The following is a 21,044-nucleotide window of genomic DNA, read 5'->3' as shown; positions in this document are numbered from 1 at the left end:
CCCGAATTTCTTCGGAAATGTTGTCTTCCAAAGCTGGAATAGTTGCTGGCTTATTTCTGTAGACTTTAGACTTGACGTAGCCCCACAAAAAATAGTCTAAAGGCGTCAAATCGCATGATCTTGGTGGCCAACTTACCGGTCCATTTCTTGAGATGAATTGTTCTCCGAAGTTTTCCCTCAAAATGGCCATAGAATCGCGAGCTGTGTGGCATGTAGCGCCATCTTGTTGAAACCACATGTCAACCAAGTTCAGTTCTTCCATTTTTGGCAACAAAAAGTTTGTTAGCATCGAACGATAGCGATCGCCATTCACCGTAACGTTGCGTCCAACAGCATCTTTGAAAAAATACGGTCCAATGATTCCACCAGCGTACAAACCACACCAAACAGTGCATTTTTCGGGATGCATGGGCAGTTCTTGAACGGCTTCTGGTTGCTCTTCACTCCAAATGCGGCAATTTTGCTTATTTACGTAGCCATTCAACCAGAAATGAGCCTCATCGCTGAACAAAATTTGTCGATAAAAAAGCGGATTTTCTGCCAAATTTTCTAGGGCCCATTCACTGAAAATTCGACGTTGTGGCAGATCGTTCGTCTATTCATGATGAAATGTCAAAGCATACTGAGCATCTTTCTCTTTGACACCATGTCTGAAATCCCACGTGATCTGTCAAATACTAATGCATGAAAATCCTAACCTCAAAATAATCACCCTTTATTTATACCCTGCGCCACACAGTGGAACAGGTTATTATAAGTTAGTGCATATGTTTGTAACACCTAAAGGGTGATTCTTTTGAGGTTAGGATTTTCATGCATTAGTATTTGACAGATCACGTGGGATTTCAGACATGGTGTCAAAGAGAAAGATGCTCAGTATGCTTTGACATTTCATCATGAATAGACTTACTAACGAGCAACGCTTGCAAATCATTGAATTTTATTACCAAAATCAGTGTTCGGTTCGAAATGTGTTTATCGACAAATTTTGTTCAGCGATGAGGCTCATTTCTGGTTGAATGGCTACGTAAATAAGCAAAATTGCCGCATTTGGAGTGAAGAGCAACCAGAAGCCGTTCAAGAACTGCCCATGCATCCCGAAAAATGCACTGTTTGGTGTGGTTTGTACGCTGGTGGAATCATTGGACCGTATTTTTTCAAAGATGCTGTTGGACGCAACGTTACGGTGAATGGCGATCGCTATCGTTCGATGCTAACAAACTTTTTGTTGCCAAAAATGGAAGAACTGAACTTGGTTGACATGTGGTTTCAACAAGATGGCGCTACATGCCACACAGCTCGCGATTCTATGGCCATTTTGAGGGAAAACTTCGGAGAACAATTCATCTCAAGAAATGGACCGGTAAGTTGGCCACCAAGATCATGCGATTTGACGCCTTTAGACTATTTTTTGTGGGGCTACGTCAAGTCTAAAGTCTACAGAAATAAGCCAGCAACTATTCCAGCTTTGGAAGACAACATTTCCGAAGAAATTCGGGCTATTCCGGCCGAAATGCTCGAAAAAGTTGGCCAAAATTGGACTTTCCGAATGGACCACCTAAGACGCAGCCGCGGTCAACATTTAAATGAAATTATCTTCAAAAAGTAAATGTCATGGACCAATCTAACGTTTCAAATAAAGAACCGATGAGATTTTGCAAATTTTATGCGTTTTTTTTAAAAAAAAAGTTATCAAGCTCTTAACAAATCACCCTTTAGAAGGAGACGAGATAGACACATGGTGTCTTTGGCAATAATGCTCAGAGTGGGTCCCTGAGTCGATATAACCATGTCCGTCTGTCCGTCCGTCTGTCTGTGAACACATTTTTGTCTAGGTCGCAATTTAAGTCCAATCGCCTTCAAATTTGGCACATGTTCCTAGTTTGGGTCAGAATAGAACCCTATTGATTTTGGAAGAAATCGGCTCAGATTTAGATATAGCTCCCATATGCATCTTTCGCCCGATATGGACCCAGCAGCCAGAGTTTTATACCGATTTGCTTGAAATTTTGTACAAACATAACACTTAGCCATATAGTCAAGTGTGCAAAATTTGATTGAAATCGGTTCAGATTTAGATATAGCTCCCATATATATCTTTCGCCCGATATGGACTTATATGGCCCCAGACTACTAATATGGACCCAGCAGCCAGAGTTTTATACCGATTTGCTTGAAATTTTGTACAAACATAACACTTATTCGTATAGTCAAGTGTGCAAAATTTGATTGGAATCGGTTCAGATTTAGATATAGCTCCCATATATATCTTTCGCCCGATATGGACTTATATGGCCCCAGAATTTTTGGCCGAATTTGGTTGAAATTTTGCACTAGGAGTACAATTAGTAGTATAGTCAAGTGTGCAAAATTTGATTCAAATCGGTTCAGATTTAGATATAGCTCCCATATAGATTTTTCACCCGATATGGACTAATATGGTCATAAAAGCCAGAGTTTTGGCCCAATTTGGTTTAAATTTTGCACAGGGAGTAGATTTAGTATTGTAGCTATGCGTGCCAAATTTGGTTGAAATCGATTCAGATTTAGATATAGCTCCCATATATATCTTTCGCCCGATATGCATTTATATGGGCCCAGAAGCCAGAGTTTTATCCCGATTAGCTTGAAATTTTGCACAAGAAGTACAATTGGTAGTGTAGTCATGTGTGCCAAATTTGATTGAAATCGGTTCAGATTTAGATATAGCTTCCATTTATATTTTTCGCCCGATATGGACTTATATGGCCCCAGAAGCCAGAGTTTTGGCCCAATTTGGTTGAAATTTTGCACTAGGAGTACAATTAGTAATATAGTCATGTGTGCCAAATTTGATTGAAATCGGTTCAGATTTAGATATAGCTCCCATATATATGTTTTTCTGATTTCGACAAAAATGGTCAAAATACCAACATTTTCCTTGTTAAATCGCCACTGCTTAGTCGAAAAGTTGTAAAAATGACTCTAATTTTCATATATATCGAGCGATAAATCATAAATAAACTTTTGCGAAGTTTCCTTAAAATTGTTTCACATTTAAATGTTTCCCATATTTTTTACTAAAATTGTGTTCCACCCTAGTGCATTAGCCAACTTAAATTTTGTAAAAGTCTATCAAATTCTGTCCAAATCGAGTGATATTTAAATGTATGTATTTGGGACAAACCTTTATATATAGCACCCAACACATTTGACGGATGTGATATGGTATCGAAAATTTAGATCTACAAAGTGGTGCAGGGTATAATATAGTCGGCCCCGCCCGACTTTAGACTTTCCTTACTTGTTTTTTTTTTTTATCGAAAATCCCCCCAATAATCAGATTGCCTGTTCAAAAGTATAATGGTTACGCAAAAAAATCGAATGTTTCATAATATACGAATGCGAATTTTGCTTAGCATTGAAGACGCATTTCTCTGTTAGAATTTTTTTTTGCTTGCCCAAAAGTCGATAAACTTTTAAATAAAGTCATTTTGTCCTTATATTAAGTGAGTCGTCTTAAAACCTGCTGTCTTATACCTCATACACATTGCAGTTCCAAAATCCACTTTAAGTAGATTTCAACTGTCATTTGCCTTATAAAAAGGGGTTTCAAATCTACTTTTAGAAGATTTTGAGCTTAATGTGAATGGGCTATTAATATGAAGGAACATATTTGTTTGACTAAGGTCAAATTGGCTTTAATAATTCCTCTTTAAAATTGTTGTCCTTTTGTGTGTTGACTACAAAGCAAAAAATCCTAAAAATAGGAGATGAATTTCAACCCTTTATTTTAAAGACGTTTTCTACTTGAAGTCGAGACTGAATTTGAAAATTTAAATTGTCGTTAATACGTTATTAAATGACTTTTATAGCACATAAAGAAAAATGCTGAATAAACGAATAAATTAAAATTTGTTTCCTACAATCAAGGGCGCAAAACCCAAATTTAAATGATAATTGTATCTTAACCCTTTCACTACCGATGTCCACTTAGAAGGACATTCGAAAAAGACACCAAATTCTAGTTTCCCACTTAGTTTCGATTTATTTATCGATGTTATTTTGAAGTAGATGCTTTAATATAAAAAATATATAAATATTGTTCATATTGGTGAGGTTTAAAATACATTTTTTATAAACTTCTTTAACAATAAACGAAAAATAGGAAAATGTGAGACAATTTTTGTACTGTATGTTTCTAGTAAATGGACATTTATACAAAAACTATAGCTGATACTTTTACGGGTTCTTTTTTTTTGTATTTTTTCTCACACTTTCAAAGATATTATAGACCAAATAGCGCTTATTTTCGTAAGGCCATTTGGTCACAATTCAAGAATCAAGTTTTCAGAACAAGCTCATATAGCTCTTGAAGTAATTGAGGTAGGTTTTCAAAATGACAATTTTTGTTCTACATGTTGTTAGTATTTACAAGTAAACACAGAAGAAAAATAAAAGTTTTTATCATTAGGTTTATTTCGGTAGTGAAAGGGTTAAAATTATTATAAAAAAGTTAGTTAGGTGGCAGTCCTATGTATCAGGCGCAATTACACTCAAAAAAAAGTGAACCCTATATTTCACTAAAGCTGATTTAATTTAATTTAAATTCATGGGATTTTTACGTTTTAAGAAAGTTTCAATGACGTTAATATTTTTTTGCGTACGTTAGATAAAAAAACTAAAATAAAGGAAAAATTATACACAAATAAAGCCTAAAGATTAACTAAATTTGGGTCTTCTACAAAATAGTTCAGAATTTCTTAAAATTTGTAAATTTCACCAGTAATGAGCCCATCGTGAACTTCGTATGGTACTAAAGACATTTTTGCAATTTTTAACTCTAATTTTTTCCTTCAAACTTCGAAATTTCTTTAACAAGTGAAAAAAATGAATTATGTCTAATAAATTTTCTTGAATTTATCGAAAATTATTTACTTAGTTTTGTGAAATCGGCGTGACATCTGCGTTTCTAATACAGTTTAGTTAAAATTTTCTAAAATTAAAATATTTTTTCTAAAACTAAGTAAAAATTTCTTTCCTGGTGGGTTCACTGTTTTTCCGGTGTATACTATTCAGTCCATTGTGATACCACATTGGTGAACTTCTCTCTTATCACTGAGTGCTGCCCGATTCCATGTTAAGCTCAATGACAAGGGACCACCTTTTTATAGCCGAGTCCGAACAGCGTTCCACATTGCAGTGAAACCACTTAGAGAAGCTTTGAAACCCTCAGAAATGTCACCAGCATTATTGAGGTGGGATAATCCACCCCTAAAAAACTTTTTGGTGTTCGGTCGAAGCAGGAATCGAACCCACGACCTTGTGTATGCAAGGCGGGCATGCTAACCATTGCACCACGGTGGCTCCCTTACTTTAATTCTCCGCGTTTTTGGTCTCGGAATCAGCGTTGACAATTTAGCTTTTTTCCCGCTAGATCTGGCTTTTTTTGAAGACGTTTAGCGAGAAAAAATGCATTTAGCTTTTAGTTTTTTTCTGACTTTTTTCATGACCCTTTTAGCTATTTTTTATTTATTATGGATAAAACTTCGTTTTTATCTAAGTCTTGCTGCCAGAATAAGATTTTCCGCATATTTCAAAGCTCAATTGAAGCCTTAATAATTATTCCAGCCATTATGCGGGCATTTTTGCAGCAAATACACCTTGTTGTAAAGTTTTTTCCCCGTATTCATAAAAGTTATCGTAAACTTTAAATCTACTATTACCATACAAATTCCTTATATAAACTGTCAGTAAATTATTAGGAATAATAGCATTTGACTCGTTTATCTTTTTATGTTATTTTAATACGTAAAGTTATTATGATATTACTAAATTAAAATAGTAGATGTGAATTGCTTTGTACACTGAAAAAATACTGCCATGAGGCCGAAGATTTCATGTCTTTAAAATACGAACGCGAATTTTGGTTATAATAGCATTTGTGAATTTCTCTTATATGTTATAAACTGTTTTCCTTGTCTAAAAGCCGATAAAATCGTTTTGTCCTTATAGTTAAGTGATTCAACTTAAAAATGGGTATCTTTTCATGGAAGAAGGCTAGGGTCAATTCTAAAAAATTCTTAAAATTAATTAAATAGTCTTTAAATTTGTGGTGTTTTTGCATCTTGACCACAAACCAAAATAGCGTTCAAAAATAGAAGAGGTTTTTCAACATTTTAGTTTAAAAACGTATACACAGAATAATTTCTACTTAAAGTCGAGTCTGAATTTGGAATTTTAAGTTGTCGTTAGCACGTTTTTAAAGCACTGTGATAGCTCATGAAGAAAATGCTGAAAAAAAGAATAAATTCAAATTTGACTCTGAATCAGTACCAAAATCATTAGTGTACAAAATCTTTGGAACCGAACATAGAAATAATTAAGGAAATACAGTCGAAGCTCTGTTTAACGAATATCCCATTTAGCGAAAATCAAATTTAACGAACGTCAAAATTCTTAACATTGAGTATTCTAAATAACGAACAATTGAACAAAATTTACGTTCGATGTAACGAAAAGGAAATAAAGAAAATAAACAACAAAAAATCAGCAATATTTGACGATTGCGAGAATGGCTTAAGTCCTTAGGAAATGCCCACAAAGTACGGCATTCCCAGGATATTTAGATTCCATTAAAATGTTTGAAAACACATATTCAATGACCGGGTAACTGGTAAAGTTAGGTTAGATAGAGTGGCGCAGCTTCGCTATGGGAAATGGAGCCGGTACAGGACTACTCCCTGGTGTGAATAGACCAGTCCCAGTTCTGGCCGAAACGTATGGAAGGGACCGGTCACTTCAACACGGGTTTGTCATTGACGGGGATAAATTTACACTGGAGGCCACGGATTGGACTCATTCCAAACTACATGACCTGGGAGAACTTAGTAGGACTAGACAGGACCTCATGAACAAGTCTGGGACAAATCCTTAGGTACCGGTATTATTTTGATCATCCAAATTGCACCAGAAAGAAAAACTTTTGGACTATGTTGGTCCATAGGTAAATGTCTAGATCAAATAAAATTTGAAAATAAAGAGAGTATAGAAATCAATAAAATATATGAAAATTTAAAAACTACGACAAACTCGAGCACTGGTACTAGTCCTGTGATAGGTCCGTTAGTGGCAATATTTCGTAGGATTGCCAGTTGAACAAGTGGTGAATTTTTCTCTTAATAATGAGTGCTACCCGATTCTATATTTAGCTCAATAACAAGGAACCTCTGTCTTATAGCTGAAGAGAAACTATAAAATACACAGGAATGTCAACATCATTAGTGAGAGGGATAAACTACCGCTGAAAAACTTTTTTGGTGCTCGGTCGAAACGGCAATCTAGCGTTGAGAGTACATCTATGCCGACAGGAGCAGCAGAGTAATGGTGTATGTAGGACGTTTAAGGAAGATGTTACTATGAACACTACCTATGCCTGGCCCATCTTGAAACCGGGGACTGGAAACAAATTAGGTAATTCGTCTAAGAAGTTAAGAGCACACAAATTATGACATGGGTGTATATAGGCCCCCATACGACAGCGAATCTTGGATCCTCTTTTCAATCTAACCTAACCTAGATATATCAAGTTCATCAGGATTATTTAAAGTATTATTTTTTAAGTGTCTCTGTGCTTGATTTTTTTCAAATGATTATGAATTTTTACTCATCTGGTAAAAAACTACGATTTTCAATAAAAGTTAATATTTAATATTCCCGTTCGATTTAACGAATTTTTCTAAATAACGAAAGGGCCTGACAATATATCGTTCGTTAAACCGAGCTTCGACTGTAATGTTTTGAATGTGGTATTATTTTTTTTTTTAACATCAAAAAAATGCAATAAAAAATTCGTAGTGATAGGATCAAAACAAATCTGCTATTTATTAATGGAATGGATTTACATTTACGAAAATTGGACAATAGGTTTGTATGGGAAATTTTCGAATAAAATTAGGAGACGTGTACACTTCTCATGAATTTATCATTAATTCAGTTAAAACGAAATATATTGATATTTTCTAATGCAGTTCTATGTGACATTGGACTTGTTGATGATTAACCAGCTGATAATTGCAAGTTTACCGGGAAAAAGTTTTTACTAGGAAATATAAATGAAGGACTTCGAGTAAAAATTTGTGATAGTAATCAAAATGTATCGAGTACGCAAACAAAGCTAATATGACATAGATTTTCTTACAGTCTCACATAAATGGAAATAAAATGAATACAATTAAAATAATATGCATTTTAAGTGAAATAAAGCCTTTAAGTTTGTTAAATTTCAATCAAAAATGTGACTTTTGATACAAAAAAATTTAGCTTTTTTTCTAGCTATTTTGTAACATTTTTTAGCTTTTTTTGGCTAGTTTTTTGGACAAATCTAGCGGTTTTTGGTGAAACAATTCTGGCAACGCTGCTCGGAATCAATACCAAAATCATTAGTGCAAAGAGAAAATCCTTGGTACCGAGCTGAAAAAAGTATTTCAGTGTACAAATTAACAAACGGCTTCGGGTCATATTGCATTGAAATCGAACAAGATCCAATTTCAATATCGAAATTCTTCCTATGTAAAATTTGGGATTAGAGACTTCGGAATAAATGTTGCAATAAAATAAATTAATTTTAGGAGGTATTAATACAATATTAATTCAAATTAGGGATCTATAAATCGAAAATCGATTAGTCGAGTGTTCGAATTTTGGCATGAAAATCTAAAATAATCGAAATCTATTTTTAACCTAAAAATAATCGCAAAATTGATTTTAGATTTTGAACTATTTTTTAATTTTGACTATCAAAAATCGATTTTAATGTTTTATTCTTTGGATTCAATTGAAATGTACCCAGATGTAAGGAAACGAGCACATATTTCTTGATATTTTATTTATATAATTCTATTACCAATAAGAATAAAAATTCTGAGTTGATTAAATAAAATATCAAATTGGTCGAAATGAATCCTTTATGTTTTCAATTTCCTTGAACTTATAGGGGTAACTATTTGGGAAATAATGATAAATGATTCGTACATGTTAAAAATTTTATATTGAACATTTTAAAAATATATTAAACAAATTTAAAAAAAAATTAACATGCTTGACTGGAACACTAATTATTGACATTTCTCACCAACTATTGTTGATAATATTCACAAAAAGACAAATAGATTTCATTAATTCGAATATTTTGTATAATCATTATTTCTATGAAATTCGATCATGAAAAATCGAATATTCGAATTTTGATTGGTAAAAATAATCGAGAATCGTTTTTTGATTAAAAGTCAAAAATCGAAAATTCGAAAAATTAATTCAAATATTGCTTCAATGATGAATTTAGATGTTATTTATTTAGTATTCACTATCAAATAATGAAGAACTATCACAGAACTACCATAAAGAGACGAAAGTATTCGACACTGAAAAAAAAGCATACCCAGTTCCAAAAATTTTGTCTTTACTTTAAAAAATTTGGTATTGATTCCGAGCCAAAGAAGCGGAGAATACAAGTAAAGATACTTTTCAGACACAATTCTCTTTTAAAATCGGGTTTTGTGTACTTGCTTCTAGGAAGCAAATTTTAATTTTTCGATTTTTCAGCTTTTTTTCTTCATATGCTATCAAAGTCCTTTAAAAACAAGTTAACGACGACTTTATTTTCCAAATTAAGACTCGACTACTAGTAGAAATTCTGCTGTGTTTCAAGTAAAAAACGTCTTTAAAATAAAGTGTTGAAAAACATGTCCTATATTTGATCGATTTTTTGCTTTGTAGTCAAGATGCAAAAAGACAACAAATTTAAAGACAATTTCATTAAATTTAAAGATTTTTTCTAAATCATAAAAGTGAAGTTGACCTTAGCCCAAACATTTTTTCTTTCATGTTATGATATCCATTTTTAAATCAAATCACTTAATTATAAGGACAATACGACTTCATTGAAAAGTTTATCGACCTTTGGTCAAGGAAAAAAACTTTATACTAAAGAAATGCGTCTTCTATGCTAAGCAAAATTTGCATTCGTATTTTAAAGACATGAAATCTTTGACCTCACGACAATATTTTTTTCAGTGGATGAAAGGAGAAAAGTGATTTTGCTAGATTTGTTGCCGTTCGTTTTTCATGAGTCTCTAAAGTTTTTTGAATAAGAAAACAAAGTTCTTTTTCAAAGAAAACATTTTCTGTCATTTGGATGCGATTGATTATTAGATAAATTAGTAATAATGAAAAGCATATATTGACCTAATATGAAAGATTATGCAACCTACATTATTTGAAATTTTAATTACAAGAAAGTTTATAATCTTTGCTTCAAAAATATTTTACATTAAATTTAGGATACAAATATTGGAAATTATCGTTCATCCGTTAAAGTTGTATGTCATTGAACTAAGGAAAATTTTCCTTAAAGTGAAGAAAAACATTTTGATTTAAAGAAGCTGTCTTTAAATTGTCCCTAAAAAAGGAGTCGAATCTTTGGCTCGAACTCAATTGCAAAATCCTTAAGGTAAAAATCTTTGGTTCCAAGTAAACCTTTTTTTAGTGTACGTGAATAGCTTTATTTATATATCGCAAATCTGATAAATGAGTTCTGGGTTCTAATTTTAATTATATTGATCCTAGATTTAAAGCTAGATAGGTTCGCAAAAATGACTTTATTTTAAAGAAGCCACAACTTTGGCTCGAAAGCAATGCAAAATACTTCAGGTAAGTATCAAAAATAGTTGGTTTTTTTTAAGTGTACTTAACCTCTATTAAATCCACGTGATTTATCTTTGAAATAAAAATACTTTTCAAATAATACTTTTTGATAAAAATAACTTTGATGTTACTGCTTTATTATTTTTTTGTGAAAATATTCCATGTATGTAGTTCTTTTAAATATATAACATTATTACAGGCAAATAAAATATTTGCTTAATTATATGACCTTTATGTTGTATAAAATATAATATATTTATTTAGAGGCTCGTGCCTTAGGTTCCAAATCAATACCAGGATCTTTAACCGTAAGACAGAATCTTTTGATCGTCGGTGCGCCATCAAGCTTAACTGAGAATGAGAGGTAGGAGATAAGATTGCTCGATATTCAGCGGGTACCCATTGTTGTCCATTTCATCACAGATGCTCCATAGGTGTTGATATAGTCGCGTCATGTTTTCTTCAGTTCCATAACAGTGACTAATTCAATAGCATGATATCCTTGTTTTTGTGGATCTGCAAAAAATAATTAAGGCAAATAATACTTACTCCATTCACAGTTCCATGACAAATTGTGTGTTGAAATGACTGAGTTCCATATGTGGTATTTGTTTCAGCTACACAACCCCGGATTGCTTATATAGACTCACATATACCATAGGTGGTGAATTGCTTTACTTTCCTAAAAATGTTTGTTTCTTCCTCTTTGTTCTGGTGGTTAAAATCTCAATATTAGCTTGAAACTAAATATAATATCTTTATTTAATAATTTGGTAGGTGAAATTCACCTATTATTTATTTATTTTAAAAGCTATGGATTCCTCACTGCTGGTAGTAAAACCGAAGTGTCATCCGCCTTTGCCAAAATTTGTGTACTTCCTTCTGATAGTGAAGGTGTTGCAGTCCGCTCCTTTTTTAGTTCATTTTGCATATTGGTTTTTATGGTTGACATCATGCTTTGTTTTAGTTCGAAAAAAAAATTGCATCCTTCAAAGTTTGAAACAAAATATAATCATTAATTGGTATACATATGGCAATTGTTTCCTCTATGTTCTTGGGGCTAAAATCTCAATATTAGTTTGAAACTAAATATAATCTCTTTTTTAAAACATTTGGTAGGTGTAATTCACCTATTTTTGTTTTTTTTTTATATTAATATTGTTTCTTCTGAACATTCCATTAACTGCAAAATTGATTTCCAAATTAGTTGTATTTTTTTCTTTTTTATTTTTGAAATAAATTTAAAGTTTTTGGTTGATAAAAATTTATTTTTTATTTTTGCAAAATTCTTACCATTGAAGTAAATCAATACTTTAAAGGATCATATGAAATGCGTATGAAGATACCATACCTTCTTACCAATAGCTTCCGAATTTCTTCAAGTCAAAGAGTGATTTTAGTTATACTGGCGGATCAGCTCCCGAATATAGTTCTTCATGTTGTTGATGTTTTATTTTTGAGTTTGAATAGAATTTAATCTCTTTTTTAAATCTTTTGGTTGGTGGAATCCACCAAAAAACCTTGTTGCATTTGCAGTCTACTGTCTGTAGAGAGAAATAATTTTTACTTTTTTATTTATTATTATGTTGTAAAATTAAATATAGTATTCATTATTGCATACGACATTTTTTGTATACTTTCTAAGAACAAAATATTTATTGTAGTCGAACGACCCCGCCACTCACTAACCCGCCCCAACCGACCGAGGGGGCTCGTCCTCATGACGTAAGGACTTTGCGTACACACCACAATCCGAATTGCGGCGGGGAAGAGCATTTGACTAGTCAATTGATCTTGAATGCCGAAGGGAAAATTTAATTATAGACTTTATGCTATATATTTAGGATATATTATCTGAATATTAATATGGATATTTAAATAAATTATATGTAGTTTGAATGATTTGGGTTAAATATTATTTAAACGAATAAATATCGTATTTTTTAAAAATCTGTTATATCTATGGAACATATGGTTAATAAAAGAAGGATATTGTAATACCAACGTAAACGATATATAGGTAAAAAACGTATATATTGAAGAAATATATATGAATGGATATCGTGTTTAATCATATATATAAATATATATGTTTATATGTAAATAGTAATTCTATTATATGTATATATTACAACCTCTTTAGAATATTGTTTAATATGAGGAGTTCTTTTTAATGTATTTACAGAAAAAAAACTCTTTTTGTGATAGTTCAGTAAATTGGGTTTCCTAATATATCATAGAGTAGAAAGAACGTTGTTTTATGTCCAAGCGATTAAAATAATTCTTAATATTCGAAAAAGTCCTATATAGAAATGGTTGCTATTTGATTTGTAGAAATTTGTCGTTTTTATTCTTCATTTTAGGGGCAACATGTTTTTTATATTATTTTTATGATGCTGTATATAAATGTATTTTAAATTTTATTTGTTTCCTTTTATTTGTAAATTATATATGCACTTGAAGTTATATAAGGGTAATTTATTTTATTTTAACTCTTAAAGTGTGGATTCATTATATCAGATTTTATTGTATTTTATTTAAATCGTTCTCTTATTTATTTTAATTTACTGTGATAAATCTTTTTAATAGGGTTTATATTAAAATTATTGTTATTATAAAAGTATTTATGTGCTCCCAAATCCTAATCATGGATTGAATGAGCATTTCGATATGAAGAATTTGTTAGAAAATAATAAATTTATCATTTTATTCTTGTCATATCAATTCGATAAACGTTGTATTGAAAAAATCTTTCAGTGAACTTCGTTTGTAGCTAGGAATGTTATATTCTTGGTATATATTACGGATGATCAGAAAGTTTATTTTTTAATTTTTTTTTATTATTGGTTTTGTTAAACTTTGTAAAGTTAGAGAATTTTATGTAAAATTATTTTTGCGACATTATTGTCATATTCAATTTGTTTTTAAGACAGTATTTTGGGGGAAAATATTGTGACATAAATGTTACTAAAATGTAATGTAATGTAAAATTATAAACCAAATATTCATAAAATTATAAGAAATATAAATAAATTGAACATTGTATGCAATAACGCAGTATCAATTTTTAATACAATCATAATTATTAACACATTATAAAAAATGGTTTTTTATTTATGGGCTGGGACACATAAGAAACACATAATATGGTAGCCTATTGCATCAAGCATTGAAATATATTCATTATTATTAGGGAGAAGGCATTTTTATTCCCAAAGATCGTATTTGTATTATTCGGTTTTATTTACAAAATTTAATTGTATAGATTCAGCAACATATTCATATTGAAAATTCAATTTAAAATATTAAAGCACGGATGTGCTGAGGATCATAATAAAATTTAAGGAAATAATACCCCCTTGCTTTCATAGAATAAGGGCAGATTTGACTTTTCTCTTGCCTGTCAACATTATTTTGAATGTACAATGTGAAAAGGATAAAAGCAATCAATATTTTAAAATTTATTTAGATTTGCAATGTTAGATCGTAATAATTTATAATTTTGATTTATTTATGGACACATATGATGGCAACATTTAATTTGTTTGGCGATTTAATATTAGGTATCCTCTTAGCTCTTAGCCGAAATATGGTTTTAAATGAAGCATGCAGACGATAATCAATATATTGAAAAGGATTAATAATAATTCTTGAGATTACGCCAACTTTTTACTTTCGATACAATATGACTTGAATTGTTTACATTTTCATAATGAAATACCCTTCCACTTGGGGGGAATTTAATAAATTTATTTTTCGCATGTAAATATGTTCATTTTTATTTATTACATATTTTTGGTTCTAAGTGGGAAATGTGATTAAACAGAAACTCTGAGTATTTCTTTAACATAGAATATAGTTGAAATAATTTGATGTATTCGATCAGTTAAAATATTATGATAATTGAATATTCAATTTCATTTACAACAGCACTGAGAATACATTGAGATATACAGATTTACGGTTTACATCCATTCTCTTTGGGGAATAGTAAATATAATATTGATGTGAAAACATTTAACTTCGAAGATTTTATACAAAAAATTCAATGAAACATTCATTCGATTTTAAAACAAGTAACTAACAAGTGAAAACAAAAAAAAAAACTATATTTTATTATAACAAAGAAATTGAATTAGGTTGTCTTAATACCTTATGGATGAGTAATCATCTAAGTCGTTATTGAAGAATATGCCAAATATTAATGTGAAGCCTACACCATACACAAAATGTAGAGATTAAATTAAAAATAATTAATAATAATAATAAACAATCAAACATCAGAATATGGAATACAGAGTGAATGTAACAATGCTATTAGAAGTTCAAAGGATATGAAATATTGCTTTAGAGTATTATACACGAATAATTTGAATTATCGCTGAATTAAACTACTATATTAAATTTCAAAAAAAGCTAAATATTCACAATAGTTCGAGTCCATACACGCACACCATCCATCATAGTTATTAGACTAACAATAAAAAATTCACATAAAAAATCTAAAGAAAATAAACAAATACAGAAGTGGACAATTTAGTAATTGGTGTCATAAGCATTTTAAATATACTAACAATGGAATAGTGATGCATTATTATTAAATCAGCCCATATTTATAAATAACACCTTTCCTCTCATGCAAAGCAAATGGAGGCTTTGTTTATTTGATCACCAAAAGAGACTATAAATTCGAAAACACGATATAAAGAAATTCATTCTCTTGAGTAGTTATGAGAGGGAGATTGTACATTTGAAATTTGGCTATCTCTCTCTCTCTCTTTCCTTAGATATGATCGAGAGAATATCGAAATTCTTCACCGTTATTTCAATCTATAGTAATTTTTTGGTTCTACATTAGCAGGGATATGTATGGTGGTGGGTTTTAAAAGGACATTCTCAATATATATATTCAACTACATAAAGCATTAGAATTTTATAAGTGGAAATAGGATTATCGTCTATATATAGATACACAAGGCATGAAAAACACTTATTTGTATTGTAATTATTACCATTTCGAAACAATCTTCTTAAAATGATTGTTAGGTTAATATGTTTGACGTCAGACTTAATTTAAGTTAAATACATATACGTATATATGATTTGCAATTTCATTTTGAGAAATTGTAAATTGTGACAAGACATTTAACTACAATTTGATCGAGTATTAAACAGCCATGATACATTTTTACATAGAAATAAGATAGTTTGTATGTTTCAGTTAAAGACGAAGCATTTTTTTTGTCAATTTAACTAACTAGTAAATCAGGTGCATGAAATAAACATTCGATTAAATCTATTTTCTTGAAAGATATGGGGATGAATCGTACTTCTTTGAAATTCCAACAATGTTGTGATTATCTTCAAGTGTACATTAAGTGTCTTAAGAACCCTATGATGGCTTAACATTTGTGAAGGTTTAATGCGTTTAAAATGATCATGAAGTTTCTTAGAACCCTTAACAAACATTTATGGATGTTCAAAAGTATTGTAGTCCCTTTCATATACAACAACATTTACATTCATCATAATTTTGAATATGTTCTCTTCATCATGAGTGAAAATTCTGCTGAAGTTCTAGAATTTTTTTGGTGATTTGTTATATGAAATATTTCAATAATTACAAACAACAATAAATAGAAGACGGATATGAAACATAGGTGAATATCATATAATCAGAGAAAATAAGCCATGGATGTTATAACAAAATCTTTTTAGAATTAAGGTTTTTGGTTACTTTTACGTTTATCAAACATTCAATAATGCTTCTCATTTTTAAAATATGACAACTTAAATTCTATAAAAAAATATATATTATTTTGTAATATGAAATAGCAAAATACAATTATTTTTTTAATATTTACAAAAAATACTGCAACTATGTTGCATATGTAGACAAACAGTCTACAAAATGGATTGAATCGAATCCATATATGTTAGGATTGAAAGACATTATACAATGTCCAAGTGCATTGATGTTAACTTTTAGGTCTAGCTGGAGCATGAATTAGTTTTCTGTTAAAAGCCTACACATAAGAAAAACTATTTTATTTAAAGTTTATATAAAGAAGATAATTATTAGTTAAGTTCCTACATAGAATGTGGTCGGAAAAAATATTATGAATAATATTTACCAATTTTGATCGCCTGTAGTTTTACTCATAAAAAATATTTAATAAAAAAATTAAATAAATACCTTCAATTTTGTAATTATGCTGTAAGCAAAATTATATGCCCAGAAGATTCAGATGTTTGTCTAAATAATATATATAAGCTCTATGAAAGAACACAATAAATAATAACTGCTTGGGTAAGATATTCAATGGTAAAAACAGCCAATACGTTGGAATATTAAGATCTTTTAAATTGCATACATATTTACTCATATTCATAGGTTATATATAAATCAATATATTCGTAATATCCGATACGTGTATATTTTTCGTTACTTGGTGATATTTTGTGGCAGGAATTTAGTGATGTGCTTTTTGGTATGGTAGTGTCTTAGGAGATTACAGTTGTGATGATAGTTGCGTAGTTATGCTGAAGTGATATCTGGTAGATTTATGTTGAAAGTATAGATGTGTAGGGGGTGCAAAAAAATTGAGGATAGCAAATAAAGTTGGATGTGTTGCGGCTTGAAAATCGATGTTAATATAATTGAAGAACTTATTAAATGTTGATTGTTGTTTTCGCAGATAGAATCAGGATATAGTTGAAAATATAAATTTGTTGTCCAATATGGTCATTGAATATTGTTGAGGGGTTTTAAACATAAAATTCTCTCTTAGTTTTTGTTCTTTATACGTTATTATTTTTTTTGGAATTAGTGCAAATGTGAATATTTTAAGGTTGACGAATATAAATACATAAAGTATGAGTTGATTGAGGTGTTAAATCAGGGCAAACAAATTACATTAATTCGAAGAAATAATTTGTGTTTACATCCGCTGTTGTATACAATTGAAGATAGTGCTGACTGATGATAGGTATCCGCAGGCTTCAATGTAAGGTGCACTTAATTGGGTCAATGTTCAAATTGTTTATAAGTTATAGTTATTATTATGCATTGTAGTAAATAGAATTGATTGGAGAAAATTGATAGATGTATGTGTTTAAATCTCTAAACATTGGACTGCTTGCAATTGTTTAATTTTTCGCGGGAAATTTTGTGATTTGAAGTTTTTTCTTCTAAAGAGTAATGTGCAAACTTGTATTTGAAGATTCCGTTGATGTATTTCAAGTGTTTTCACCTCTGTGAATATTTTAGTCTAGGACTACAGACAGGATTTATTTCGTAGATTTTTCTAAACCTTATAAACGATTTGGTTTTATCTTCAATATTTGAAATTTATTTTTTTTAGGGAAGTTTCTTGTGGAGACTTTACTTTGATATGTTGTCACTCTCAATATGTTTGTTGTGTTGAGGTTGTAGTTACAAATTATAATGTATTTGTTGTGTATCATAAAATAAACCAAGTACTCGTTTGAAATGTGCAAGGGGTGTACAAATTATTCAAAGTTGACGAAGTTTGTATGTACTGTTTGTCCAATTAACGCATATAATTACAACGAAAAAAAGTTAACTTGAGTGAAGATAAATATTAAATTCGATTAGGGTCAAAACAGGTCTTGAATAAAGTGCTTTACTGATTATCATAACTCACAGGATTCGAAATAAAACGCTATTTTGATTGATAATAGTATAAAGCTAAATAAACAAAACGCTCGTCTAGTATTTTGTTTACTGGATATTTGAAAGTTGCTTGTTATCTTCAGTTATTCGTATAGGATGAAACGAGTTAATTTGGGTCTTCTCTAGATGAAATTATGTTTTGTCCCTTACTAACTAAGACGAAGTGTTACATTTCTTGCAGTTGCGTGGATGAGGATTTTTTAAATTAAATGTGTTACGCAGGGATATACGCTAGAGATTCTTGTACAACTCTTCGTAGGGAAAGTGATTTTCAATTGGATGATTGCTTTGGTGTTCGAGAAATGTTGGGTTGTTGGTTCTTGAGGGATGGATATTGTTATCTATGAGAAAGCGCATATGTTCAATAATAATTCGCAAGGATTCGTTGAATATGTAGAATTTTAAAACATAGAAATTATGCATTTAACTTGTGGACGTTTATAAAATCAGTTTCATTTGTAATTGTGAAATAAATAAATACATTGTTGGTGTATAAATTAATATAGGAAACGATGTTGTTGTTAATTGAAGAAAATAATTACGAACAGGTAGCACATCAAAATGTGTCTGTTGATGTTGATATTGAGGAATGTTCTAATTGGTTATGATTCTTAAATATGAATGTGGTGTTTGAAAAATTGTTATATTGACTTGTCAATTGCTGGACATTGAAACGTTCTTCGTTGTATTTTAATAACAGATATTAATTGATTTGATATGTTAGATATAGATTTCCATGTGATATATTCTTTAAAGCTCATCTTTCTAACGCTTATGGACATGATTTTCTTTGGGGTTTATATTTGTAATTGCTATACTCGGTGGTATATACAATTTTGCCATTTTTTTAATGTTGCGGTGTTGATTTTAGAGATTTGCTGTGATATATGATGATTCAAAGAGTAAATATTGTGTATCAATTTTTCTCTAATTTCTCCCTATTATAAACTCAAATATTTTAGAATAATCTTGGTTTTGAGTGTTGTTCTTGATTGATTGGCGTCAATGGTTGCTGATTACGATAGTGTTATTAACGATTTTATAGCAGATCCTAGGTAGGTTTAAAGTGCTAGTGCTAAATTGATTTAAAAGTTGATTTCCTTTAGCGTTAGTGCCGCATCATAGAAATATACTTTGGTATATGTTGAAATAGTATTGATTGTTGATTATCTGTTTAAAAATGAAAATACGTGTAATTGAAAATCTAATTTTAGTTGCAAGGGGTAGAAATAATTGTAATAATTTTCTTAACACAAAGTTTTCATTCTGGAGATCGAAACGTGTTAGTTTGCAGATCAGTATTTCATATTTGAGTTGTTAATATGGGTCATTTGATTATTATTTCGAATTTTCAATACGAAGTATAATTTTCATACAATAGTCAGAAATTTGAAATTTCGTTATCTTCGAATTTGGTATCATAATTCTATTTGGTATTATAGTTCTATCAGGTTCTTAAGGGCGAAAATATTATACATTTTTGTATTGATTAATTTTCAATTTAGTTGTTTGTTATAATAGGACGAAACGGGATTAATGTAGAAGTTTTTTTTTATAAAATTCGTAAAGTAAAGGGTTCGATGGATCGTATTTTGGGAAATTGTTTCTTGGTTTTTAATAGTCATGGGTTGCAATTTTTATTTGTGTTGAAAATCTCATATTTCATTTTATTTTATAAAGTAGTACTCTTCATTTCTTGACCCTCAGGAAAGGGTGAATATTTGTATATAGACAATTTTAAAGAAATATATGGGAAGCGCATTTATATCTACAAAATATTTTGAGAAGTGAACTTGTAATTTCAACGTCGTAATATTGCTATTTAGAATCATTTAAAGTCTTCGAATTTGTAAAATGTTTGTATTATCGGGGCATACAACAAGGATACTAGGGATAATATACAGCTTGCCCAATAGGTACGTTTTAGAATTACTGAAATATCAGGACGGAAACCCAACTTTTTGTTTTTTTCTAAGAATATATAAATGTGGTGAGATGCATACTTTTTCCAACATAAGTAAACAATAAAATAATGAAATAAACAGATCAGGCGACGATTCCACAACTTAAATATCAGCTTTAAAAATGTGTTATATTATAAAATATTCAAACAAGTATATCATCGATAATATTACGAGCCATTATATGCAATTCCATAAGATTAATATTTGAAAATTAGTAGTCAAGTAAAACATATGCAAAATGTATATCAAGACAAAATAAATATGTTAAACATATAATATAATTTATTTTTGTAATATGTAATTTATATGCTTTCGATACCGTAGATATAGCAAGTAAGACAATTTTATAAAGTTGAGGGGATGTTTTGGTCATACGTCTACTTGATTTTTGTTTTTGTTTTTTTTTTAACGTCATCAATTTAATATTTATATTTATGGGATTTAACCCTATTTTTTGTTTAAAGATGTATTAAATATTTTGCTTATAATTCGCATAGGGTAAGACTTAAGTTGGATTAGAATTTGCGGATAGTTGCAGATTTAATTAGCCAATATTGTTTGACAAGGTGGTAAAATATGTATGATATAAGACTATTTGAAGTATCGGAAGTAAATTGAATGTTTAAAATATTTTTGTTGAGGAAATCCTAGCCAATTATGTTTATATTTTATAGTTTAAAATGTGTTTAAAATCGTTGAAT

At 30.2% G+C, this 21,044-nt stretch overlaps 1 long non-coding RNA gene across 1 annotated transcript in view; it reads right to left on the bottom strand.

Annotated features, from left to right (window-relative positions):
- Nucleotides 1-12,337: 12,337 nt before the first annotated feature.
- The window catches only part of LOC142226590 (uncharacterized), a 42,109-nt gene continuing 33,402 nt past the window's right edge, over nt 12,338-21,044 (bottom strand). Inside the window, exon 3 of the long non-coding RNA XR_012719707.1 lies at nt 12,338-19,549. This is a non-coding gene — a long non-coding RNA (uncharacterized LOC142226590). The remainder of the gene's footprint in view (nt 19,550-21,044) is intronic.

Source organism: Haematobia irritans, chromosome 1 (assembly GCF_050003625.1).
Source record: "Haematobia irritans isolate KBUSLIRL chromosome 1, ASM5000362v1, whole genome shotgun sequence".
Lineage (NCBI taxonomy): Eukaryota > Metazoa > Arthropoda > Insecta > Diptera > Muscidae > Haematobia > Haematobia irritans.
This window is presented reverse-complemented; position numbering and strand designations above follow the sequence as displayed.